The 27,948-nt window shown below is 35.1% G+C and overlaps 1 pseudogene; it reads right to left on the bottom strand.

Moving 5' to 3' along the window:
* Nucleotides 1-1,308: 1,308 nt before the first annotated feature.
* LOC123819373 lies at nucleotides 1,309-23,171 on the bottom strand (annotated as a pseudogene).
* Nucleotides 23,172-27,948: the final 4,777 nt, after the last annotated feature.

Genomic DNA, 27,948 nt, shown 5'->3' with positions numbered 1-27,948 from the left:
ATTCATGGACTGGACTGTCCCACAGAAATAATACTAATTTTTCAGTGTGGACAATTGGCACAACTCTCTCTTCTGAACTGTAAGTTCCTTTAGAGCTAATATATATTATTCCTTCATGCTTTCAAATCAGGAATTAATCTTAGAAACAAAAGGCAATGGATAGACAAATCTGTGAAGATATATTTAAGTGTTTTTTAGAACAATTTTAAGAAATATTCAGATTTACTGTGTAAATATTACTGTAAATATTTGTTTAATTAAAAATTAAGGTATATATCTTCATATTAATGATTTATTATCTCTGCATTTCAGATTTGCAAAAACATCAGAGTTGGACAAGAATTGTGTATATTGGAATTATGACACACGCAACTTCTATTCTGAATCTTGTCTAGAAAAGAGAAGATATATTTGTAAGCACCAGTCACATTAGCTCACCTAAATTTGGTTTAATGTTACTGTCATCATCCCTAAAGAACACATTTCTAGTTTCTTCAAGAATGCTGCAATGATTTTTGTAAAACTAAGTTTTTAGAATTATTTTGAGATCAGTTTTAGTTCCACCACAAAAATAAAAGGAAGGTATTGACATTTCCCATGTTCCCCTGCATGCAGAGCATCCCCTTTATCAGCATCACTCAGCAGAGTGGGATGTTTGTTACTGAGAGTGAGTCTGTGCTGACACACTTAGTCAATTAAATTCCATACTTTACCTGAAGCTTCATCCTTGATATTATAGATTTTTTTAAATATCTATATGTTCATCTTTAAAAATATATATCCAGGTGCATATTAAAATTTTAAATATTTTATTAATTTAAATACATCAAATATAAATTATGGATTGTAATACCAAGCACTGTTAGTTCTAATTCTAAAATAACATGAATTGTAGATGCATCTTCAATATAATTTTCTCCAGCCTTTGAATGTTGAATATGAGGACTGAACATATCAGGATAACAAGGTGTGTAAGGCAGTTGAGTCAGGAGAGAGAAACCAGGGATGATATAAAGAACTATTAAGTATTTTAGAGGGATAGCCTGCAGAGAGGGGTAGATGAAAATTGCAAAATGTACCAAAGGTTTAATCAAAGAAGATTACCACAAGGAAAAATCATATATGACCCAAGGCTATCTCCTCAGCAATGGGTTTAGACTCATGTCACTACAGAGAACTCTATGGCAGACAGGTTCACTGGATGGCTTAGGAGAGAGCAGTTCCCGGTCTGCAGGAAGATGTGGGTGAGGATGAATCTCACAGTGTGACTGGCAACTAGGATGACCTCTCTGACAAAGTATCAGCATTCTAGGCTGGAGTAAGAGAGTTATGGCTGTGAGTAGTCACAGAAACTTGCTGGAGGGTGACTACCACAAGAACTTCCTGCATGCCTGCAGATGTCAGCCACAGCACTGGAACCAATGAGAGAAAATGCCATTAAACCAGAAAGAGGAGTCCTTTCTCCCAGTGCCCTTTCCTAATAAAATGTCAAGTGAGCTGACTGGAGAAGTGGTTGTAGGAACTGCTGCTGTTATCTCAGAAAGAACAATATTTATAGATTAGAGCAGAAAACTAAATTTCTAATTGGCATTCCTTGTTACTATGCAATGACCCCATAGTTTCTATAGACATGTGCTCTATAGAGTATATAGATATATACTCTACTTGCTAGGACAACAGAACCAACACAAATATCTTCTGAATCTATTTACTGCATCGTTATTAATGATTGTAGGGATTTTTTGGTAGAGACTGGTAGTTTCATTGGGCAATAATTTGTGTCCTTTGACATCTCTTATATACCTCTTTTTTTCCTCTACTGGATTTTAGTTATTTTTGAAGGTACCCTGTTTTATTAAATTATTTGTCTTTCCCTTTTGACATTATTAATTACTATGCTTAGGAACCTACATTGATAGAAAAAATACAATGTTAAAAATAAAAATAAGAATGTAAAAGTGAAAAAATAACATTTCCATGTGAATTAAACATTAGTTATTGACAGAATGTGGGAAGTAAATTATTAAGTTGACATCATTAAGTAGTAGTTTTACTATAATTCAATTAGAAATGGGAGAGATCCTGTATTTGTTTATCATGTACAAAATGAATTAGTAATTCCTATATATTCATCTATTTAAATGTATCGTCTTTATGTTCTCTGTATTTATTCATCGTGTTCATATATATATGATATGTGACTATTCAAAATTAATTTGATGTGATATGTGTATTGAGTTGTATCTAATAGCTGACATTGTGTTACAAACAACTCAGTTGCATTGGCATTTGGAAACAAACATTAATTTTAGTCAATTTTTCTGTTACCCATGTGTGGTTTGGTTTGCTTTCAGGTGATATAGGCTGAGCATGTATGGGCTTAGCTCCAGACCACAGGTTCAGTTCAGATCTTTTTTATATCTTTTATTATCTGAACAATGGGCTACCTAACATGTGACCTGTTCAGAGCAGGGATTAGCCACTCTAGATGAAACTAGCAGAAATGTGCTACTTAATGCCTGTGCTTTTAACTCATAAACTGTTACTTTCACAAACTTTATATTAACCAAACCACTCACGTAGTCAACCTTGTTAATTTTCTGCAAAGTATACTCTTCTCATAGTTGTCAGAGAAAAGAAATTCAGATTCACTGAAAAAATGTAACCTTCAATAACAGCCATAGAAATCATGCAGAAGGGGGTAGTGTCCCCTCCATGATGACCCCTGTGGGGGTTATGGGAATCCCAGAGGTCAGAGTATGACATATCCACACGCACTGCAGAGCCACATTGGTCCTCACATCACTTCAGTACTGCCAGGTATGTGTCTTGTATTTTAACACAATCAATTCACACATCAGTAGAATTATAATTTAACGATAAGTATAATTTCTCAAATATTAAGTACCTCTTGTCAATATAGGGAAACAAATAGAAATCATTAAACTTTTAAAAAGAAATCACCAAATGAAATGACCAGGAGAATAATTCTGAATAGGAATTTAGTTGATCAAAGCCAATATTAAAAAAAAAAAAAAAAAGGTGGTCAGACTTCTGTGGATGACCTTGGGAAAATGGTGACTTTTGTGTATATGGTTAAAGCCCCATTCATCTCAACAGCTGCTTCTCTGACATAAAGTGACTCTGACAGCAGCATCACAGAGATTGAGGGGTCTGTCTGAAATGCTATGCCCTCACAGGTGTTCAGTGTAAATAACAAAAAGAGAAATAAATTACAAGGTATGAGAGTGGAGAATGCCCTTGAGACCATATCACTTGCATACTGTGATGATTAGCATCAAATTTATGAACGTTGCTGGGTTTTACACCAACTTCATGTCTTCATCTGAATATTATGTTCCCAGTGGAACCCAATGATATTGCAGTTTTTTCCCTCATTGAACTCCCAGTTATTCTAACTTTGTTTGAAATGCTTTCATGCAACATTTACACCCCCAAACATGATATATTTGATTTTTTAATTTTTATTTTTTATTGTGTTCAATTGCAGTTGTCTCACCAATTGCAGTTTTTCCCCATTGCCCTCTCCTGCCCTGCCCACCCACCATAAGTCTATTCCCCACCCCATTTTCCCTGCCCATAAGTCTTCTCCTCATGTATTTTAATGTTTTCTAGCTTGCACCAACAATATTTCATCTGTCACAGTTGGAGGGTTAACCTCTGAAATCAAGGGGTCAACAGGACTGTCTTCTTTGTGAAGATGCAGGGGAGACTCAGGACCATGCATTTCTCTTAGTATTGGGTGGAGCCCTCAGTCCTTGGTATCCCATGGCTTCCAGACATCTTACTCCAATCTCTGCCTCTGTCATCCCATTGTTCTTATCCTGTGTGTCTGTCTCTGGGTTCAAATGTCCCTCTTCTTATAAAATATCATATGTATTAATTAAGACTTTCCTACACCAGCATGATCTTATCTTAATTTGTTTACATTTGCAGAGGCCCTATTGGATAAGGTCACATTCTTGGCCTGTTGCAGACATTAATTCAGGGATTGGGTGAGTGTGGGGATGAAACACTAGATAATGACTAAAATAAGCAGGTTACTGTGTAAATCTTTTTTCATTTATTTTTAATTACTTTTAGAGAGAGGGGAAGGTAGGGAGAAAGAAAGGGAGGGAAACATCCACGTGTGGTTGCCTCTCACAGACCCTCTACTGGGGATCTGGCTCTGCAAACCAGGCATGTGCCCTGACTGGGAATTGAACCAACAACCCTTTGGTTCTCAAGCCTGGTGCTCAAGCCACTGAGCCACACTAGCTAGGGCTGATGTCTAAATCTTTTGTCTGAATATCATTGTAACTGGAAACAGTATTTGGTTTGGTGTCTCTAAAAACTCAGGTCCAACCATTTGCTTGTTAAACATGGGGAGTCTGGTGTAAAGGCTCCCAGAAGAGAGAGGGAAAATGTCCTGTCATAAAATCAGAAGCAACAGTCCACTGAGAAACCATGTCTCCATGACATTTCAAGTCCTTCAACATTCTTAACATTTTGAAATATAACAAACATGTTTAGTGTTTTTAAGGAAACTTTGCACTGATTTCCACAGTGAGTGCACCAGCCAGCATTCCCACTAACACTGCACTAGGGCTCCCTTTCTCCACATCCTCACCAGGACTTGTTGTTTGCTGATTTACTACTGATGGCCATATGACAGTTGTGAGGTGACACCTCAATGTGGTTTCAATTTTCATCTCTCTTTTGGCTGTGATACTGAACATTTTTTTCATACATCTATGGGCCCTCTCTGTGTCCTCCTTGGGGAAATATCTATTCAGCTCTTTTGTCCATTTCTTAACTGGATAGTTTGTCTTCATGATTTTGATTAATATGTGTTATTTATATACTTTGGAGATCTAACCCTTATTTGATGTATTATTGGAAAATGTGTTCTACTACAAAGTCAGTTCCCTTTTCACTTTGATGATGGTTTCTTTTGCCATGCAGAAACTTTGTAGTTTGATGCAGTCTGGTGTGTTTATTTTTACTTAATTTTCCTTGCACTAGGAGATACATTGGCAAAAGCATTGCTACATGGGATACATGAAATTCTCCTGCATATGATTTCCTCTAGGCCTTTTAGGGTGTCACAACTTATATTTGACTTTTATCCACTTTTAGTTTTTTCTTGCATGTGGTATAAGTTTGTGGTCTAGTAACATGTACCAGTCTTGTTCTCCAAGCTTCATTTATTGATGAGGCTGTGTACTACATTGTATTCTGTTGCCCCCTTTTCAAATATTAATGGCTGCTAAATAACTAAACATGAAACTGCCCCTGGTCCAGGGATTCCACTGCTGGGAATATATGGTAGGAATCCCGAGTCACCTATTCAAAAGAACTAATGCACCCTTATGTTCATAGCTGTACCATTTGCCACAGGCAAGAGCTGGAAACAGACAACATGAGTGGATCAAAAAACTGGTACATTTGCACAATGGAATACTACACTGTAGGAAAAAGAAGGAAGCCCTACCCTTCATGACTGCATGGATGGAACTGCAGAAGAGTACGCTAAGTGAAAAAAGCCAGCCTGTGAAAGACAAATACCATAGGATTTCACTGATAAGTGGAACCTAGTGGACAAAACAAATGAACAGAATAGTACTAGAGACATGGAAATAACGAACAAACTGACATTGACCAGAGGGGATGCGAGATGGACATAACGGGGTCTAGTGAAGGAATGTGTGGGAAGGACCCAGGGGCACAGACAGCAGGGTGGGAATTGACTGTGGAAGCAGGGGTAGGTGGAGCAGGGGAGAGCAACAGGGGGAAATGGGGACAACTATTGAAAATAGTTGGGGGAAATTGGGCAACAATGAAAAACAGAAATTATCAAAATTTAAATTGATTTGAGGTGCATCCTATGTTTAAGATACCTCATTTTCAAAGACTGAGAGCTACATTTGTATAGTTTACAATGTGTCTGTTTTATTACCTGCTGAAGATGACCAGCTACACTTTCCATAGTTCCTTCATAAGCACCTGGCAATGATATGATTTGTTTAAAAGATAATTCTGTACTAACCACATAAGAAGTGGACCTACAATTCAGTGGCTCAGTGGATTGAGTGGCACCCTGCAAACAAAAGGGTCCCTGGTTTGATTCCCAATGAGGACCACATGCCTGGGTGCAGGCCTGGTCCCCAGTAGGGCGTGTGTGATAGGTAACCAGACATTACATTTCTTTCTCTATTTGCTTCCTCTCCCATTTCTCTAAAAATAAATACATAATATCTTAGAAGATATGTGTAGAGACCTGAGAAAACAGTGATTCTTTGCCTGTTTATGTTTCTGAGTATAAGGCCATATTTTCACTATCCTGTAACATTTACTGATTTTGACAATTTAGGAAGGGAGTGAAAAGTAGAGATAAAATAATTGCAAAAAGAGGGGCAACATATGTCATCCTGAGACTGCACAATTTTCTTTTGAGTGGGTATTTCCCAAATAACTCAGTTTGGACTAATTCACATGCTAAGCCAATTGCTTACAGACTAAAAATATCACTCAGATGATGGTTTCTCTCTACAATGCTGTAATGTAAATAAACTTTTTGATGCTATTAACACATTTCTTCATTTTATTTATTAAGTAAGTTTAAATAATTTTACCTTCTCCTCCCAAAAACTTCTGGGACCTCATTTTTCTATTTTGAAGTTTTTCAAAATAGAAAAACTTCTGGGACCTCATTTTTTTTTACCCAAATGCACAAGTATATCATACCTTAGGAAAAGTGTGTTGGCCTTCCTGTTCTTTTCTGTTAATGAATTGCATGGTTTAAAGATCATACTTTTCATCCCATGATATTCTGAACTCAATTATTTTCAGAACATAACAGGTAGTAAGTAATGATGTTCACAGGGCTTTCAAAAAATTGCACCTTTACCATGAGATCAAACCATACTACAGAATGTCTTTTTATTTTTAAAAATGCAATTTTACTTTAATGTTTAGTTTTCAATTACAGTTGACCCCTAATATCATTGTAGAATAGTTTCAGGTGTACAGCATAGTGGTCAGACCCTTATATAACTTGTGAAGTGATCCCCAAATAAGTTTACTCCCCACCGTGCACTTTATGTGATTATTTAATTATTATTGACCATATTTCCCAATCTTTACATCCTCATGACAATTTTGTAACTACCAATTTGTAGAATTACCTTTTAGAATTTCTCATATGCAGCTGGGTTGCATATCAATTGAAAGTTTTACAATCTTTGCTTTATTTTTTACCTTTTCCCCCTTTGGTAAAAACATTTCAGATCCATGTCTGAATGAACTTCAATTACACAATAGAGTGTTATCGACTGTAGCCACCACATGATACATTAGAGCCTTAGAATTCTTCATCTTACAAGTGAAAGTCTGAACCTTTTACCAACTTCTTATATTCTTATTCCCAGCCCCTGACAACCACTGTTCTCTGAATTTGTTATTTTTAAATTTCACCTGTAAATGACACCATGCAGCATTAGTCTTTCTTTGTCTCATTTATTTAACTTAGGAAAATGACTTCAGGTTCATCCTGATCATCAATGAGAGAAATTTATTTTTCTCATGGCTGAATAATAATTCATCCATTCATCCATTAAACACACTTAGGTTGCTTTCATACATTAAGGTGAATAATGCTTCAAGGAACCTGGGAATACAGATACTTCTTCATAATAATTGTGTCCCTTTGGATATATTCCCAGAAGTGGGATTGCTGGACCACATGGTATTTTCCATGAAAACTCACTACTGATAAGAGATAAATATTTTCTCTTTCCTTGATACAATATAACATGGATGAAAATAATTCCATTTGATACACACTAGATGATTCAGGTTTAGTGTTTCATTTCTTCCAAAACTCATGTGTCATTTAACTTGTGTTTTCAAAACTACTTTTTCTGCCCTCCCCCATTTTGATTAGGTTAAATTTTAAAAAATTGCATTTGTTTTCTTCCTATATAGTTATATTGTGGCTTTTGTCATTTACAACAAATATATCTATTAAAATACAGATAGCTCTTTATGATTGGAGGATGAATTAATGAATACTATAATGAGTAGCTATTAATATTTTGATATTACATTATAGTATACTACAATGTTGTTTAATGCTTTCTCCTTAATAGATACTTATTTTCATCAGGGAAGTATAAATTCCTGATATAAAAATAGCAAAATTAATGCAGCCATTTTAAAAAAAGGAAGGCAGAGAAATTGAGGAGGTAAGTTGGAGCATTAATATATGTGACATTTATCCTTAATTGAAACTGCAGTCATTCCTCAGAATAGTAGTGAGAAATATTATTGAGTACCTATTGCTAATGGGATTATGTTTTTATCTTTTTTCCATTATAACTAAGAGACAATGAGCATTTAAAATAATTAAGTAATGACAGTATTTAGCGATGTTGTCCAAGAGTAGGATTGCCACATCTAAGATACTCTTAAGAAGGCCTAAATTTTCAGTGTTTTTAAAGCTCAAGATGGAGTTAAATTAAGAGTAGGGTGGACAAGTTTTTGTTCCAGAAATCTTTGGGAATTCGCAAGTGATTTCTCAGGGGCACTTATGAATGCACAAACTAAATGACACTCTGCAAGCTCACAGTCTCCTATATTCTGGAGGTGTGTGATGAGATAAGCTATCTTAAATTTGCCCAAGTGTAAGAATTTCCTGTTCAAACTTTAAGTGACACAGTGATGAGAAATCTACTTTCTTTGTAATTTTGCCTCACTCTCTGTCTTCAGGGGGCAGTCTGTGAGGACCACAGACACTGCTTGTAGACGGGAGTCAGCAGGTCTCCTGTGAAGGATGCACGGCTTTCTGGCTCCCAGAGGTATGTGTCTCTCCTCTCCTGTGTCTCTACTGACTGTAGTCATTTAATGGGAAATTACAAATGCTAGATGTCTTACAAATGAAGTACACTTAATACAGAATAAAATGAAAGAAAACATTGGTATTCATTTCTGTATATTTTAGGGTAAAGAGAAAAATTTGAGAAAAATTCAAATCTTTGTTCAAAATTACTAGCAAACATACCACATGGATATTTCAGTTTGAAAATCATGATATCTTAAATGAAAAACTATAAGCATCATGACAAGGAGCAGTTAACTTTGGATTTTATAATAAACAGATATAATAATATGTGTATTACTTCATATTTAATCCAGACCACAAAAGTAGCTTGTTAAAATAAATTCATCAAATCATGAAGTGCAAACATAATCCTTCAAAAATGCATTTCTGTTAAATAAAAGCTGTTTGACTTGAAGTAAAAATCAGGGTTTATTGTTCTGTGTAAAATGTTAATTTAACCTTAATTATAAACAATCAAAAGATTTTTAGAAATGCAACAGAACATTGCAACAAGAAATGCCACATTGGTAAGATGCTCCTGTGGCAGGAATTGTTACACTGCCTGATATAAGTGAAGAGTAACAGGGCAATGGTGTTACAGTAATTAAATTAAGTAACTTTGGAAAGCTTGTAAATGTCACATTGAGTATTAAATGTTTTACATGCATTGTATGTCACATATTTTCATTCCCATTTTAATTAGCAAACTAGGTTGTTAGATACTAATTACTAAAGGTCAAACATTGTGAATTTCAAAGCCAGAATGTATTCAAAATCTCACTGACTGCAGTGTCCAATGATGAATTATTAAATTACATTGTGTGATTTATTACATTTTACCACACACTAAAGCTACCTTCACAGAATTTGATAGCCAAGGGCTTTTTCTGGACATTTGCAGTTACAGTGTTCCTCCACAAATGATCTACAACACATTTATTTATTATTTCGTGTGTTTTCATATCTTAACAATTAAATAAACTATAAGTTACTGGTGTAAAGTGTGTTAAATAATCCTTTGATGCTTTATTGCTTTTATTATTTATTGAGCTTTGGGTAACTTTAGTGTGTCCTGTAATGTTTTTAATATATAAAAAATTTCTCTAAAATTTAACTTATCTCTCAGAACTCTAAAATTATTCAAAATAAAATATTTGACAGCACCTCTTCTGTCCTTTGGCCCAATATTTGTAAGTGACTAAATTACACTAATTTATTTCAATTAATTACCATAAGCATTAACAGTACTATTCCTCCAACTTTAGAAAACTCAATCTTTAAACATCAGTGGATTTAGAAATTGTAATTAAAATTGGTCCATTTTTTTTTCATACAGCATTTTAGTTTCCACAGTTATTCTAACAGTGTTAAAATGTTTCAGTGGAATCTGACTTTATAAAGATATTATTCTAAACTACTTTATTCTTTGCTAACATTACTTTTCATTGCTTCAATGAATAATAGCATGTCAAACATAGAACATCATTTTAAAACCATTATTTTCTCAGAAACACGTATTTAAATCTCTAAGTCAATTAGAAGAAGACTTCACATTGATCAAGTGAAAAGTGAGTACTGTTTCTTCTCTCACACTCCACCCACACTGACTGTCCTAGGATTCTTGTCAGTGTTCACATCACGTATTAACACTGAAGTACTATCATTACAAGCACCATCCCTGATGTTACTCAGCTGCAGAGATGGATCTCCAGCGAGAATATGACTCAGAACTCAGTCTGGCTAAGGACTCCAGGAGACAGCAAAGGAAAGGCAAAGGCATGAAAAGTTCCATTTTGCACATTGAACAGCAAATGTGCTCTGTGGAAATAGAGTATCAAAATGCTTCTCAAGATCTTCAAGGGAATGACAAGGAATATTTTACAGGTAACACATTTAACAGACACACAGTATAACTGTTTTGGGATGCACAGTTGGTGTGAAGAAGTGTGGGGGAAAGAGTAGGGAAGTAGCTGACATACTTTTTCATCTGTGAAGATGAAAACTTAAAGTTGCAGAATAGTGTCTTAATATGAAATCTGAAGACTGATTTATTCAAACATTGTCGTAAGGTGCAGTCTTTGACCAGCAACTCAGGGAGGATTATATTGCTTGGCAATGCAATGCTATAATCTGAGGGGGGAGATTGCAGTGGAAAACTTGGTTTAAGGATAGTTCAAGTTTATTTATGTGTTTCCCTGATCATTTGGGTTCTCTCTAAAAACTGTCCAACCAAGGTCTCCATTTGTTTTTCTCTTGCTGCAGATTCACCATCACCACCAGAGAAGATCAGTGCCAGGATTTTGGGAGTCATCTGCCTTATCTTGTACATTTTAGTAAGAATGGCTCTCTGTAAGTAAGTTTTTGAAATATTTTAAGAGAAATTTTCACTTTAATGAATCTCAGTGCCTCTAAACATTTTAATATATTATGGAATAGAGCTTTCACTTTAAAGTGAACATTTAGATAAATGTGGGATGTCATTCTGAATTTGTCAAGTGCATAAAGATAATGATTGTAGAGAGATTTTACATCTATTTATATATTTTGATTTCATTTCTTAAATAATGAGTAGCCTACCATATGGGAAAACATATTTGCCAATGACACCTCGGACAAGGGTCTGATCTCCAAAATATGTAAAGAACTCACATGACTCCACTCCAGGAAGACAAAAAAAAAACATTTAAAAATGGGCAAAAGACTTGAAAAGATACTTCTCCAAGTAGGCCGTACAGAAGGCCCAGAGGCACATTAAAAGACATTGAGCTTCTGCAGCCATCACAGGGATGCAAATTAATACTACAATGAGATACCACCTCACACAGGTCAGAATGGCAACCATAAACAAATCAACAAACTAGTGTTGAAGATGTGGAGAAAAGGGAACTCTAGTACACTGTTGGTGGGATTGCAGTCCAGTGTAGCCACTGTAGAGAACAGTATGGAATTTCCTCAGAAAACTCAAAATAGAACTGCCTTTTGACCTGGAAAACCCACTGTTGGGATTATACTATGCTCTGAAACAGCAGTTCCAAAGAACCTATGTACCCCAATGTTCACAGCAGCATAATTTACAATAGCCAAGTGCTGGAAGCAACCCAAGTGCCCATCAACAAATGAGTGGATCAAAAAACTATGGTACATTTACACAATGAAATACTATGCAGCAGAAAGAAAGAAGGAGTGCCTACACTTCCAGACAGCATGGATGGAACTGGAGAGCATTCTGTTAAGTGAATTAAGTCAGGCAGCGAGGGACAGATACCATATGATCTCACCTTTAAGTGGAACATAATCAACAAAAGAAAAAAGCAAGCAAAATATAACCAGAGTTATTGAAAATACTAACAATCTAACAATAGCCAGAGTGTATCGGGGAGGGGCGAGAGCAAAGAAGGGTTTTCAGGAGCTACTATAAGGGTTGCATGGACAAAAGCAAGGGGGAGGGTGGAAGCAAAGGAAGAAGGTGGGTTTGGAGGTGGTTGGAGGGAGGGATGGGGAGAAAATAGACAACCTTAATTGAACAACAATAAAATAATAAAAAAAAACCTTATTGATAAATACAAATTAAATCTTGAGATTAGATAAACCAATATTTTTAGAAATGGTAAAGTGTGATCCTACAGTTTTTGAAATATTCCTCACCTAAATCTTTATTATGTTATTAATTTTTCTTGATGAAATCAATTTTATTTCAGATTTGGCTGCTCCTAAACAATACACCAAATTTCAAACTAAGAAACTAAAGTTATGATGTTTTAATTCTATCAGTATTAGTTTTTTTGGGGGGAGTCACTATAACATTTTCTAGGTACTCTAAAACTGGAGAGGAGCAATGTGTCCACAGCAGCAAGGATTGAAAAAGATACATTATGATTTTTAAAGTTCTGTTTTTAGCACAGTTTACATTTTCTCTGTTTAAGGGAAGGCACAAATTAATATACTTTGTGAGGGAGAATATAAACAATAAAATATGGCAATAAATGTTTATAAACAACCATTATAGGAGAGTGATTTTTTCTCATGGAATATAAAGTAGTGTATATTTAAAATTTCTATATCCCTGTCTGCCTCAGTGGCTCAGCTGATTTGAATGTCGTCCCATACACCAAATATTGCAGGTTTGGTTCCTGGTCAAGGCTCACACCCAGGTTGCGTGTTTGATCCCTGCTCAGGGCATGTACAGGAGGCAACTCATCAATGCTTCTCTCTCACATCGCTGTTTCTCTCGCTCTTTCTCTCTTCTTAAAATCAATAAGCTTATCCTCATGTGAGGATAAAAAATAAATGAATAAAATAAAATCACTTACCCACTGGGATGAATTGGTTCATATATCCTACTGCTCTAAAAGATGAAAAAATAACATTAGTATGCTACATAAGAAGTGGCTGCATTCATTGATGTCCTAGGCATTAGACAATGGATATATTTGTTTATATGTTTTCTAATGTGGGCACAAACAATAGGGGATGAGAGATGACCTTTCTGCATGATGTGTATATGAATGCTTTTTGTTTTATATTTTTTACCCTGTAAGTATACATAGATATTGTGCTGATATATGCATATACCTATACATATATGTAGGTTAATTTTTGTTTTTTTTAATTTAAATTGTGTTCAGTGAAAAATTCATTATTTTTATGTTCATCAGAGACTCTAAACTCCTCATATTATAGAATAAAGTCTTGTTTTAAAGTGTGCCTGTAGAGTAAGAGCAAAATTGTTATTCTGCACAAGATTTGTCCAAGCTATAAATATCAGAACAATTTTATAAAGTTATTTATAAATATATATGTATATATCCCATATATCAGTATATATATATATATATATATATATATATATATATTTATATTTATATTGTAATTCAAGTCATTCTTTAGGGTACTTTACTGAGAAATACAAATAAACTCTTCTTACTGATTAGACCAAAACTGTAAGAGATGGTGAAGTTTCATTCTCAAGACTTTTGAAATATTTTTCCCCAAATTATCATAGCTTCATTAATTTTTCCTGAAAAAAATCAATTTTATTTCAAGTTATTTTAATCTTAGACAATATACCACATTTCAAAGTAAGAAACAGAAGTATTATGATTGATGTGGATAAACATTACTTTTTTTATAATAATTACTTATTTTTCTAGCTAATGTAATACCAGTGCAGAATAATTCTTCTTTCTTGTACATAATGTAAATTATATGTTATTTTAACAGCGAAACAGACAGTTATAGCAGAGAACTGGACATGGAACCAGACAACAGGGAATCAGAAAGGTACCTAATTATTTTCTATGTTCTGATTTCAATACAGTTCCTGCCTTGTCTCTAACACAGTCAGAATTTATAGGGCTTCTTTCGCGGGGGAGAGGGTAAAGGGAAAATAAATTACAATGATGGGCAATAAATGTACATAAAATGAGTATAAAAAAGTATATTTTAATGCAAAAATATGAAGAAATATTCATTTGAATTCATCATACTCACTGTTGCCAATTGGTTAAAAGATAATTTTGGTACTTTATAAATGTTGTTTCTTTCATGGACAATCAGGACATACAGAAAGTGGATATTTTTGTTTTGTGTATTTGCTTAATATGGGCATATAAATTAGGAAGTGAGGGGCTGACCCTTCTCTGTGAGTGTGCATGAGTGTATTATGCTTTAAATATGCCAGTCTGTGAGGGTATCTAATATACTGTTCATAAATTTGTCTCTACCTATGCGGATACTGAAATTAATTTTAATTTTATAATTCATATTGTTCTTGGATAACAATACATAATCTTTCCTCAGCATATCATTGTGGTCGATGTCCACCAGAGTGGTTTACATATTCCAACAACTGCTATTACATCAGCACTGAATCAAAAACATGGAATGAGAGTTTGATGGCCTGTGCTTCTAAGAGCTCTAACCTGCTCTATATAGATAATGAGGAAGAAATGGTAAGATTTTTAATGTTTCCAACATTTTATTTAAAAGAGTATTTTGTTTTATATTTCTATAGAATTCATTCATATTTTTGTATATATCTGTAATTTATTGTAAAGATTGTTAATATTTTATTATTTGACTCTATAATATTTGATTTATATTTTATGCCATTAATGTGCATTTGATAATTTTCAGCTCTTGATTTTCATAGACAATGAGGCTTCTATAAATGCTTTTTTTACTAAAGTAAACTTTGCTACTGAATTTTACCATGCATGCATCATGGAGACTATAGATGTTACTGTGCATGTTACAGACTGAAATTAGTCATGAAATAGGTGTTGCCGTCCCACTCCTGTGCACTCTCTCATGACTTCTCCACTCTCCTCACTTAACCACTGTTCTGATATTTTATATCGCGAATTATCTTTGCTTAATTTTGAATTTTATATAATGAGAATTATTCATTATGCATTTTACGTATCTCCCACCTAATATTTTTTTCAATTAACTCTTATTGCATTTATGCTTCATATTGATGTGGCATAATTTATAGCAAATGATCTTTTCTACATAAACAACTTTATATACATGGGTCTATATATTTTAACATAAAATTTAAGAAGATGATTATTCATTGTGTCTCAAAAATTATATTTTGATCTTTTTCTTTCTCTCTTTATTCTAAGGCAATAATTAGTCTGATATTGGTTTTACTAATAAAGTTCTAAAGGTCTCTGAGGCTCCCACAATTTTTCTCTCTCTTCTACTTTCAAGAATTAATCACTTCTATCACTCCATCTTTATTTCATCAATTCTTTCTTCTACATCTCAACATTTATGTAAATGTATTGAATCTTGTAATGCAGATAATGATTTTTCAACTGATAATTTTGTTTGATTCATTCATACAGTTTTATTTCCCTAATCGTTCTGTCACTGCCATCATATTTCCATAGGGTTATTTGAACATAGTTTTTAAAATACATTTTAGGTAAATATATATTTGTAATAACTAATATTAAGTATTTTTATAAAAAATCCAAAATCTTCTCCTAGTTGAAAATTATATTGTATGGCTGACTGATCCCCTTGAGTATGAATGATATTTTTTAGTTTCTTTGCATGGCTTTAAAATTTGGGTAAGTCCACATGTTCAATAACATAGTATAATAAACATGGATCCTCCTACATGCTTATTAGATTTATATTTTTGTAGCTTCAGATACAAACTTTTACTGTAGAATCATCTCATTGGAAGTGTCCTCACTCCCTTTTGAAAATTCTTGTTAGTATTTTACTTTTAGGCTCAATTACTGGGATTCCCCTTGGACATGCATAGCTTACTTTAAAACCAATGATATTTAAAACTGTATTCAAATACCTCAAGTCAGCATAGCTTCACCTTCTGCTACTTGATGTATTTGTGTGTGTGTGTGTGTGTGTGTGTGTGAATGTGTGTGTGTGAATGTGTGTGTGTGTGTGTGTGTGTGTGTAAGAGAGAGAGAGAGAGAGAGAGTTTGTAAGGGAGTGCTCATAATTTTAAAATCAGTTCTCCAATTATCTTTGGCTTATTTTTTTACAGGATAATCTTTGTTTCTTCTGCATAGTGCAAATTTTTCCCCACCAGCCAAGAAGGTGTAGAGAGTTAATATCACCTCTTGTACTGTGCTATCACATTGAGTACCTTCCTGTTATATTTGTAGCTGGCACTGTGCTGACACAGACTAGGAAAAGGATTGGTCTTCCTCACTTTTAACCTAGTGAATTCAGCACTTTGACCTGAAAAAGGAGTGCGCAGTTTAACCACCACTTCCAGAGAAATCAGACTTCCCCTGTGGTGACACCAATGATTCTTTAGGATTCCTGAAATAGTAAAAACTGCATTTCTTACTCAGGAACTGAGATGGGGATCAGGGGAGATATGGGAGCAGTCTTAAACATGAAGACTACAGTTTTTCTCTGTTTTTACTGTAATCTCTAGCTGCTTTCTCCAGTAATAAATACTCACATTATTTTTACTCTTTGATCAAATTTCAGAGGTGTAAAATTGCAATGTTTGTCTGTTAACATAATCATGCTAATATATTTTCTTAATGCGTTCAATATTTAAAGATATAAGTTGAGTCACTCTGACCTACAAAAAATTAACTGTATTTGGTTTTAATTTTTGAAATTATCTTTATTTAGGTGGCAAAAATACAATTTTGTTACTAAATATATTTTTATCCCTTTTGAAGTTTCATAGCTTGCCATATAAAAATTGCCTTTTTCAAACTGCTATATAAGAACACCATAAAATACAAGCTATGACCTATATAATTCTCTGTCTGCATTCTGATTAGGACATTGAAACAAACAATGATATAGGTCAGGTCCTGATAGGTTAGGTGGTTAGAGTATCATCAGAATACAGGCAGGTTGCTGATTGATGCCTCATCATACACATACAAGAAGCTCCCAAGGAATGGCAAACTGAGTGGACCAAGTGATTGCTCTCTCTCTCTCTCCCTTCCTCTCTCTGTCTCTCAAATCAATTCAAATAAACTAACATACAAAAGAAACAATAATATCAATTTAAAAATGGAAGTGAGTTAATTGCATACACCTATTTCTTTTTAAAATGAAGAATGATAAAAATGATTATTTATGAAAATTAAGAGTAGCTTAAAAGCTTGTGAATTTTGAAACTTTTATCAAAAAGTTGTTTTTTTAATTGACAGTTTTAAAAACATTTACAACAGTGCAAAGCAAACATGTAGAATACAGTCAACAATGTTCTAATAAATATTTGTGGTGTCAGATGGCCCCCAGATCCATGGGTGTAGTCACCTCTCAAGGTATACACAGGTCCAAAACAATATTGACTGTGAATGGTAATGAAAAAACAATTTTTAGTAGTTGCTTTTCAAAATAAGTTCTCTGCAAATATCAATGTTACATTTTTTCTAAGGCCAATTTATTAGTGTCCAAAATCATTCTTTCTCAGTGTTTAATATTAACAAAATGTGCATTAAAATTCTCAACATAGAAATAAAAGCCAGAAGCAAGAGAATTATAACACAGTCATTGAAAATACAAAGTTTTCCCTGACTGGTGTGGCTCAGTTGGTTAGACACTGTTGAGTAAATGGAAAAGTCACTGATTCCATTCCCAGTCAGGGCACACACCTGTGTTTTTGCAGTATTGGTCTGGGATCCAGCATAGGAGAGGTAACGAATTGATGTTATCCTCTCTTTCTCCCTCTCTTCCTCTCTCTCTGAAAATAAATAAATTGAATCATTAATATATAAATAAAATAAAATATAAAGGTGTACACTTTTGTTTTATTCTCCCATTGTAGTGCAGTTGTAGATTTGTAGTTTTCTTAAAAGTCTTGTGCATCTTACAGAAACATGCCGGGTTCTCTTTCTGATATTCTGCCGCCCTTCATGGTTGATGGTTGGCTTGTTGCACATGCACCCCTGATTTTCAACTGTGGCTCTGATGCCATCACACCTCTTTGCTCATGAATTATCATTCCCTTACCTTTGAAAAGCTTATTAATATCAATAATATCAGCTTCCAGTTGCCTAAAAGAAGACTCTTTCATGAAAAAGGTGGAGGTCATTCTCTGTAATACCCTCATCCTGCACCTGACCTTTAGGGTAAGTTTGGCTTTTCCAGAACACAAGATTTCTTTCTCTTGAGCTCTCCTCAGGAGTTCCACCAGATGCTCTGGCACAGGCTCCCCACTCGTGCAAAACACTCGTTCTCTTACTCACCTGCTGGACTTTGGAGAGTTGATCAGTGATGTTGTGAATTCAGCAACTAAGAAATAACCTGTATTTTCCTTTCACACTGTTCACTGAAGGTAAGCAGAGGAGATATGGACTGTTTCATGGACTTGCCTGTTTCTTCATCCAGTTATTTAGAATATTGTTGGTTCTGCTGCACCTGTTGCCTCAAATGAGGTGATTCTTGAGGTGTTCCACATTGATTCACAGTCCCTTATTTTTTCACACAAGGTTGTGTGATCTTTGGATGTTGGATATACTCAGCCAGCTGGATGGGGTGACCAGCAATTCCTGGATCTCAAAAACTGGTTGTTTGCTTATTCACTAATGTCATCAGATGTTGGTGGGCTGTGCAGTTTACTTAGCTGTCACCACCCCCTCTGACTGGGAGCCACTTTAATTTTATTTACAAATGCAAATTAGTTTTACTTAATTTCTCATAAAATTTGTTTTCTCATAGAATTTTTTGAACATTTTCAAAATATATCCATGGGTTGGACTGTCCCAGAGAAATAATACTAATTCTTGGGGGTGGACAATTGGCACAACTCTTCCGAACTGTAAGTTTCTTTTGAACTCATATATGTCATTCCCTCATGCTCTTAAATCAGGAATTAATATTAGAAACAGAGGGCAATGGGTAAAAAAGTATGTGAAGAAATATTTAAGTGGATTTTTTATAAATTTTTTAAGAAATATTCAGATTTACTGTGTAAATATTCCTGTAAATATTTATTTAAATATTAAGTTATAATCATCAGATTAATGATTTATTATCTCTGCATTTCAGATTTGCAAAAACTTCAGAGTTGGAAAAGAATTGTGTATATTGGAATTATGACACACACAACTTCTATTCTGAATCCTGTCCAGAAAAGAGAGCATATATTTGTAAGCACCAGTCACATTAGCTCACATAAATTTGGTATCATGTTCCTCTCACCATCCTTAAAGAACACATTTCTAGTTTCTTCAAGAATACTGCAATTATTTTTGTAAAACTAAGTTTTAAGAATTATTTTGAGACCAGTTTTAGTTTCACCACAAAAATAAGAGGAGGTACTGAGATTTCCCATGTTCCCCTGCATGCAGAGCATCCCCATTCTCAGCATCATTCAGCAGAGTGGGACGTTTGTTACTGAGAGTGAGTCTGTACTGACACATGGTAGTCATTTCAAGTCCATACTTTATCTGATGCTTCATCCTTGTTATTATACAATTGTTTTAATATCTATATGTTTGACTTAAAAAATGTATATCCAGCATATTAAACATTTTTAAATCTTTTATTAATTAAAATGCATCAAGTATAAATTATGGATTGTAATATCAAGCACTGTTATTTCTAAGTCTAAAAAAACATGAATAATTGTAGACACATCTTGAATATAATTTTCCCCAGCCTTTCAATGTTGAAAATTTGGACTGAACATATCAGGATAACAGGCGAGTAAGACAGTTGAGTCAGGACAGAGAAATCAGGGATGATTTAAGGAATTATTAAGTGTTTTAGGGGGATAGCCTACAGAGATGGGTAGAAGAAAATTACAAAATGTACCAAAGGGTTAATTAAAGAAGATTACCAAAAGGAAGAATCATATATGACCCAAGGCTATCTCCTCAGCAATGGGTTGCAGACTCATGTCGCTACAGAAAACTCTATGGCAGACACGTTCACTGGATGGCTCCAGGAGAGAGCAGTTCCCAGTCTGCAGGCTGGTGTGGGTGAGGATGGATCTCACAGTGTGACTGTCAAGTAGGATAACCACTCTGACAATGTGTCAGCAGGCCCAGGCTGGAGAAGGGGAGCTCTGGCTGTGACTAGTCCCAGAAACTTGCTGAAGGGTGAATGCCGCAAGAACTTCCTGCATGCATGCAGATGTCAGCCAAACCAGAGGAACCAAAGGAGAGAAAACAGCATGAAGCCAGGAAGAGGAGTCCTTTCTCCCAGTGACCAAAACCACAGAAGGGCATTACTTGAATAGAAAACTACAAGATAATATCCCTGATAAATTTAAAAGCAAAAATTCTCATTCAAATGCTAACAAAGTTAGCAGCACATTAATAGATCATTCACCATGATCTAATGGGAATTATGCCTGGATTGCAAAGATGGTTTAACACAAATTAATTAATGTGATACATCACATTAACAGAATGAAAGAAAAGAATTATATGCTTATCACCATAAATGCAGAAAAGCATTTGACAAAATTCAACATTTACCATGATAAAAACTCAAAATATTGGGCCTAGAAGGTACATATTGCAACAAAAACAGCAGTATTGTATAAATTAATGCCAAAATTTCTGACAGAGAGGTAATGCAATCAATTCCATTTACAATAGACTCAGGAACAGTAATATACTGGGAATGCATTTAAGTAAGGAGATGACAGATCTCTATGCAGAAAATGATAAGATATTGATGAAAGAAATTGAAGACACAGATAAATCAAAGGTATTCCATGTTCATGTATTGGAAGAATTAATAGTGTTAAATTGCCAATACTCCCAAAATTCATCTATAGGTTCAATGCAATCCCTATCAAGATCCACAGACATATTTAAGAGAAGTGGGAAAAAACCACTCCTACATATATGAAACTACAAAAGGCTATGAATAGACAAATACATCTGAGGAAAAAAGAACAAAGCAGGGGTATCACACTTCCTGATTTCAAGCTATACTATAAAGCTATAGTCTCAAAATCCTGTATGATCTCATATGTAAAATCAAAACTGACAACAAAAACAGGTCATATGAAAAGAGATCAGACTAGTGGTTCCAAAGCTGGGAATTTGGGCAGACAATGGATTAAAAGAAGGTGGACAAAAAGTCAAAGTTCAGCTCTAAATTAAATAAGTATAATGATGTAAGTACAACACAACTATGGCTAACCCTGCTGTGAGATATGCAGTAGTTTCCCCAGTGTCTGCAGGGTGTACATTACAAGACTCCCAGGAGATGCCTGAATCCATGAAAAGTACTGAACCCAGTTGTGTACTATATTTTTTCTACACTTACACACCTACGATAAAGTGTAATTTATAAATTAGGCACATGAAGAGATTAACAATAATAATCAATAATAGAACAATTGTAGCAATATAAAGTAACACAAGTTTTGTTAATGTGCTCTCTTTCTCTCTCTCTCTCTCAAAATATCTTACTGGGCTGTACTTGCCCTCCTTTTCCATGTGATGATGTGAGATGATAAAATGCCTACCTGATGATATGATTTGAGTTGCATAACAAAGGGATTGGGACATAGAATTAGCTTGGTGGTGACCTTGTCTGAATACCACAGATAGAGGGTTATTAGTTTTTGATGATGTTAGACTATCGAGTCATGACAATGTTGATTGTAGGGTGTCAGGAACAGACCATGTCAGTGGTTAGAGGTAGAGAGTTAAAGGGGTTTTTGTTGAATAGTTTTGGTAGGACACTATAATTGGAGGTTGCTGTGTCTTTCTTTTCATTTCATGAACACAATGCTGCAAAGGGTGTAATCCTTAGGTGATCATATGGGTAACTTTAATGCTGCATTCCACCCAATGGTTTAATTCCAGGAGGTTCATGAATAAAGGAGAGTTGAAAACAAGCCCTGTGATACCACAACAGCCTTTATTAGGGATTTTGAACAGAAATGCTGCAAGAATCTATAAAACATGCAATACCTGACTGTTTAGTCAGGGACACTGACCTCTTTTCCCTTAGATTGTCAAAGTAAAAAATGACAACAACCAACACAACAATATCCATCCTGTGTGAATGCACCTCCTTCAACAATAAATATACAGGTCATTAATAGAGTTTTATCTTCTTGATCATGCCACATAATGAGCTTGTGTCTCATTGGTTAACTCTAGGTACAGAAATCCAGAAAGTATCCAGCCATGTAATATGAAAAATAGAGACACTTATTAAGGAAGATACTAGATATAAGAAATCTTGTACAAAGGACAATGACGTCTCAGTCTCCTTCAAAGCAGGCCCATTGGGACCTCACACAGTTCTTCCAGCATCTCTTCCACTGTTCCAAATACTCTGCAAAATCCTTTCTTTGATTTTTCATCAAATGTGCTGTTCTGTTTTCCTGAATCTAATCAATGGTCTGAAATCTCTTCCCTTTCAAAGGTGATTTTAATTTTTGGAATATTCAGAAGTCACAGGGTGCCAAATCTGGGCTGTAAGGGTACTGCGTCACCAGGGTGATTTGTTTCACCAAAAAAACTCTGCACGAGATGTGATGCATGAGCAGGCATGTTGTTGTGATGAAGCTGCCAACCACCAGAAGTCCATAGCTGTTGCTGTTTTTGTCCTATTGCATCCCTCAAGTGACAAAGGACATTGAGGCAGTACTCCTTATTAATTGCTTAGCCTCGAGGGTATACTCATGATGGACAGCAACTTCCCAATGAAAAAACACAGTTAATGTGGTCTTGACCTTCTTGCAGCTTTGCTGTGCCTTCTTCAGGCTTGGAGAAACAGGTGACTTCCATAGTGACAACTGGGCCTGCATTTCTGGATCATAGCCACAGACCGAGATTTCATCTCCAGTTTTGACCATCTTGAGAAATCTGGTTCATTGGTAGCAGTTTGAATCAATCATTAGCAAGTACAGCACAATATTCTTCCTGCTCAGGTAGCAGAGACCCCTGAAGGGATTTTCCCATGCTAAGATCCTGCATCAAAATCTAAGACACAGAGGAGGAAGATGGCAGTGAGGTAAGAGGGAGCAGATTCCACTTCTCCGTACATATGGGAGAAAATCCTAGCTGATCTACAGAGGAAGAGAGCAAACTGCCAGCAGTACCCCAGCATATATGAAAATAGGAGACCAAAAATTGTAGAGGATGTTGAAAAACCAGATGGTAAGGAGAGTACTTCAGGAAAACAATGTCCCAGGGACCAGTGCGGTGACAATGGTGGCTGCATCCCCAGGCCCAGCACCCCCAGGGTCTGCCACAGGGTTCTTGGGACAGAGCTAGGTCAAGGACTCCCTCCCCAGCCAAACAAGGTTTGAGCAACACCTGGAGAGACCTGGTTGCTTGAAGTTGCAGAGAGGGGAATATGGACTAAGTGGGAAACACACAGGGTCTGTGAGCACCCATGGAGACTGTGGATGCCCACTGGGGAGAGTTGAGAGTTAGACCTTAAGTGACCATGACTAGATAGTCCCCAGTCTGGCTGGAGAATTTGGCTGTCCAAGAGGCCAGACCACTGTATGGCATGGCAGGCTTGAGTAGGAGGATTTTCTCAAAAAACAAAAGTGAAAAAGAGACACACTTTGAGGAATTCTCTTGCAGCAGTTGCTAGACCTCCTCCACACCCAGTCAGGCAGTTCCGAAGCTGATGCATGCATTCCGGTAGCACTGGGAGGAGTGTGCACCAGAACCTGTGGGACCAGAGGCCACCTTTCCAAGTGCAAGTGCCCACAAACCAGGGAGAGTGGGCTCTGTAGAGGTCCAGGAGCCCACATTTGTAACCCTGGGAGAGTGTGCTCTGAGGAAGACCTGGATCCCACACCAAGGGCCCAGGGAGAGGCCCCAGGCTAGCCCTGGGGAGAGTATACCTGAGGCTGACTGAGTGCTGATCAGGAAGGGAGAAAGACAAATACCATATGATCTCACCTTTAACAGAAACCTAAACAACAAAACAAACAAGCAAAATATCACCAAACACACTGAAATAGAGAACAGGCTGACAGAGACCAGAGGGGAGAGGGGAGGGAATTTCAGAGGAACAGGGGAAGGGTTTACAGAAACAAGTATAAAGGACAGAGGGACAAAAACTAGGGGTGGCGTACAAATGGGAGGGAGGTGGGGAGGGATGAGGGGGTGGGCTCAGATGGGAGTAAAAAACAGAAAACTGTACTTGAACAACAATTAAAATTAAAAAAACCCTAAAACACAGTAGTTTTTGGAATCCCCAGATCAGCTGCTTGTTCATACATTGTCAGTCCCCCATCTTCGTTGATTGCAGACCTTACATGCTCAACATTCTCAGGTGTTTTATTGGTTGTAGACTTTCTAGGGCATGGGTTACTTTTACCAGACTCTCAACCTCCATTTAAGCATTTCTGCCACACTTGATTGCTTGCACTGTACACATTACATCATCTTTGAAAGCTTTCTGAATCATCCAAGTAGTTTACATGGAGGAATATTTAAGCTTATCACAAAATTTAGTGTAGGTTAATTGCTCTATACTTCCTCAGTCATTTTGAATGTGACAGCCACATAATATACATGCTCAATCAGTGGAGTCTGCTGCCCCCACTTAATAGTACAGTGAAGTTGTCATTGTTCACACATGTGCATTCCAGTCCACTGTGCTTGGCTGCCATGTTACAACAATGTCATGCACACCGTTCTCATTACATTAACAATGGCTGGACTTTTTTCAAACAGATCTCATCATATGCAAGTATGGGCACCTGATATTTTAAAAAGTCATGTTAAAGTAAAAAGAGTAGGTAATAGTATTATTATTTTTCATAAGTCAATTAGAATTATATCTGTATTTTTTCACATCAGCAAAAAATATTTTTTGGTGTGCCACAGAATTTTAGTAATTAGTTAATTGTGCCATGACAGGTGAAAGGTTGAAAATCACTGGTCCATTGACACAGACAGCTGTTATGTAATTAATAGTTGGGTAACACAAACACTTTGAATATCCTGTGTATTCTTTATTTCTTTTAATTCTTACTCTATGAGAAAGTGGATATTGGCTGAACCTATTCTAATAATCATTTTGCAATATATGCAAATCAAAAAATATGCTAAATTTTGCTTCTTTTGATGTTCATGTGTCATTTAAATTGTCTTTCAGAAGTCTACTTTTTCTGTTCTTCCCATTTTTAATAAGGAAAAACATTAAATTAGCTTATTTCCCCCATACATAGTTAGATTTGTGCTTTTGTCACTTAAAACAAATATTCCTATTAAATTATAGACAATCAGTAGTGATTTGAAAATGAATCAACAAAAATATAATTTGTAGTTAAGAAACAATTTAATCTCTGCCATGGTGATATAGTTCAATATTGTTTAATGTTTTATCTTTCACAGGGATATTATCTTTACCAGGGGAAATCTAAATAACATTTAATAACAATAAAATGAATGAAGGAATCTTAAGAACTGAGGCAAGAAATTGAGAAAAAGTATGGGATTAGTGATTGTGACAGTTACCATAACAATGAAAATGTAGTGATTTTTCAGAATATTGTTGACAAGTATCATCAAATATCTATTGTTTTTGGAATTATGATTTTAAAATTGTTTCCATTGTAATAGAAAAGCCATAATGAGACAGAAGAGGAAGGAAGAGAAATATGTAAAGCCAAAATTAAATAACCCTGTCTAGGAGTACAATTTACACATACAAGATATTCTTAACAAGGCCTAAGATTTCAGAGTTTGTGATGAAGATGGAAGTAAGTTCATAGCATAATTGGTCCAGTGTTTATCCCCTAATAACTTTCAGATTCAGAAAACAATTTCAGATACATTTGGCAAAAAAACAAACTGAATGCACACTAACAGCCCAAGATTCTGGAGGTGTGTGATGAGATACACACTGTTCAAAATAGCCCCAGTGTAAGAATTTCCTCTTCAAACGTTAGGTGACACATTATTGACAAATCTGCTTGTTCCACTCATGCCTCACTCTGAGCCTCCACAGGTCAGTCTGTGAAGACCACAGAGATTGTTTGTTTACAAGAGGTAGCTGGTCTCCCACTAAAGGATGCAGGACTTTCTGGCCTTCAGAAGGTATGTGTGTGTTTCTCCTCTTCTGTCTCTGTCTTAGCACATCTCCTGCAGGGGGAGATTACAACATAAGATGTGATATCAGTGAGTTATGATTAATATACAATCAAATCAAAGAGAGTGTTGGTATTTTATTTAAATAATTTAGAGTAAAAAGTCAAGAATAAAATATGAAATATGTTGAAGGATATCTTGAACTATTCAAATTCTTGCCTGTGGAGAATTACTCAAGTGTATATACACAAGAATAATTGAGTGTGTCAATCAAAATAATTTAAAGTAAAAATCGTATAAGAATATGAAAAGGAACAGCTATTTTTTATTATAATCAATATAGGTATAATTATTTATTATTTTATACTTATCCCATTTCTGAAAAGAGATTTTTAAAATAAATTATATTAGTTATGGAGGTCAAGCATAACATTTTATGCACTTAATTAGATTAAATAAATACATTTGACTTTCAATAAAAATCAGGATGAAGTACACTCATAAAATTCTAATTGAATCTTATTTATAAACAATCAAAAGACTATTTAAAAATTGAACCACCATTGCTAGAGGGGGTACCACACTGATAGACACTTTGCCTAAAGAATTGAGCTACAGCATTCAAGTGGTATGAATCAGAAATAAGATTAAAAATGTGTTCAAATTATAGTTGTATAACTAAAATATTTTGGAGAGCTTAAAAAAGATGAAATACTAAATATTTTACATGAATTATGTCTACATGTTTTTATTCCCACTTTATATTAGTAAACTATGTTGGTAGACACTAAGTAGCTTTGTAAAGGTCATACATTGCCAATTTCAAAGCCAGAATATATTCTGGAACTCACTGGCTACAGAGCACATTGACTCAATTAATAAATTACACCATCTGATTCATTACTGTGGCTCACACAATTAAAGGTGCCCTGAGTTTAACATGCATGGGAACTGTCTGGAAGTTGGAAATGACAGTATTGTAATATAAATGATCTACACATTTATTTCACATTTTATGCTTTTATATCTTTGCCCTTAACTCAATGACCAATTTCTTGTGTAATGTAAGTGTTTAAAATTTTTCACTTTGTTGTCAATATGTTTAGGTCTTGAGTAAGTTTAACATGACAAAGATTTTTTAACATATGAAACATTTTTATTCATAATAGATCATTTGATAACAGCTCATCCTCTTTAATGAATAAATGTATGTCACTAAATAAAAATTTAGTTCAGAAAATTACTAGATATGCCAACATGATTAGTGCCTCATTTTCAGGGCACTCAGTCTATAATGATTATTCAACTTCCAATTTGTCATAAATATTGTATCTCTTTTTTCTAATATTGCATTTTATTTTTCATATTAGCATTCTAATGGTGTTAAAATATTTGTGTGGAATTGGACACTAAATAAACAGGATGTTATTTATTAAATGATTTTATTCATCACTTCCAAATAACTTTTTATTGCTCAAACAAACAATATATTGTCAAATATAGAATATCTTAAATATTGTATCTACTATGAGGCATTGGTTAAAGATGTAAAAAATTATAAGCACAACATCAGGT

This window comes from Phyllostomus hastatus, unplaced genomic scaffold (genome assembly GCF_019186645.2).
Source record: "Phyllostomus hastatus isolate PE091 unplaced genomic scaffold, TTU_PhHast_1.1 phas_contig_308, whole genome shotgun sequence".
Classification (NCBI taxonomy): Eukaryota; Metazoa; Chordata; class Mammalia; order Chiroptera; family Phyllostomidae; genus Phyllostomus; species Phyllostomus hastatus.
The sequence above is the reverse complement of the archived record's forward strand: the minus strand, read 5'-3'. Positions and strand labels throughout refer to the sequence as shown.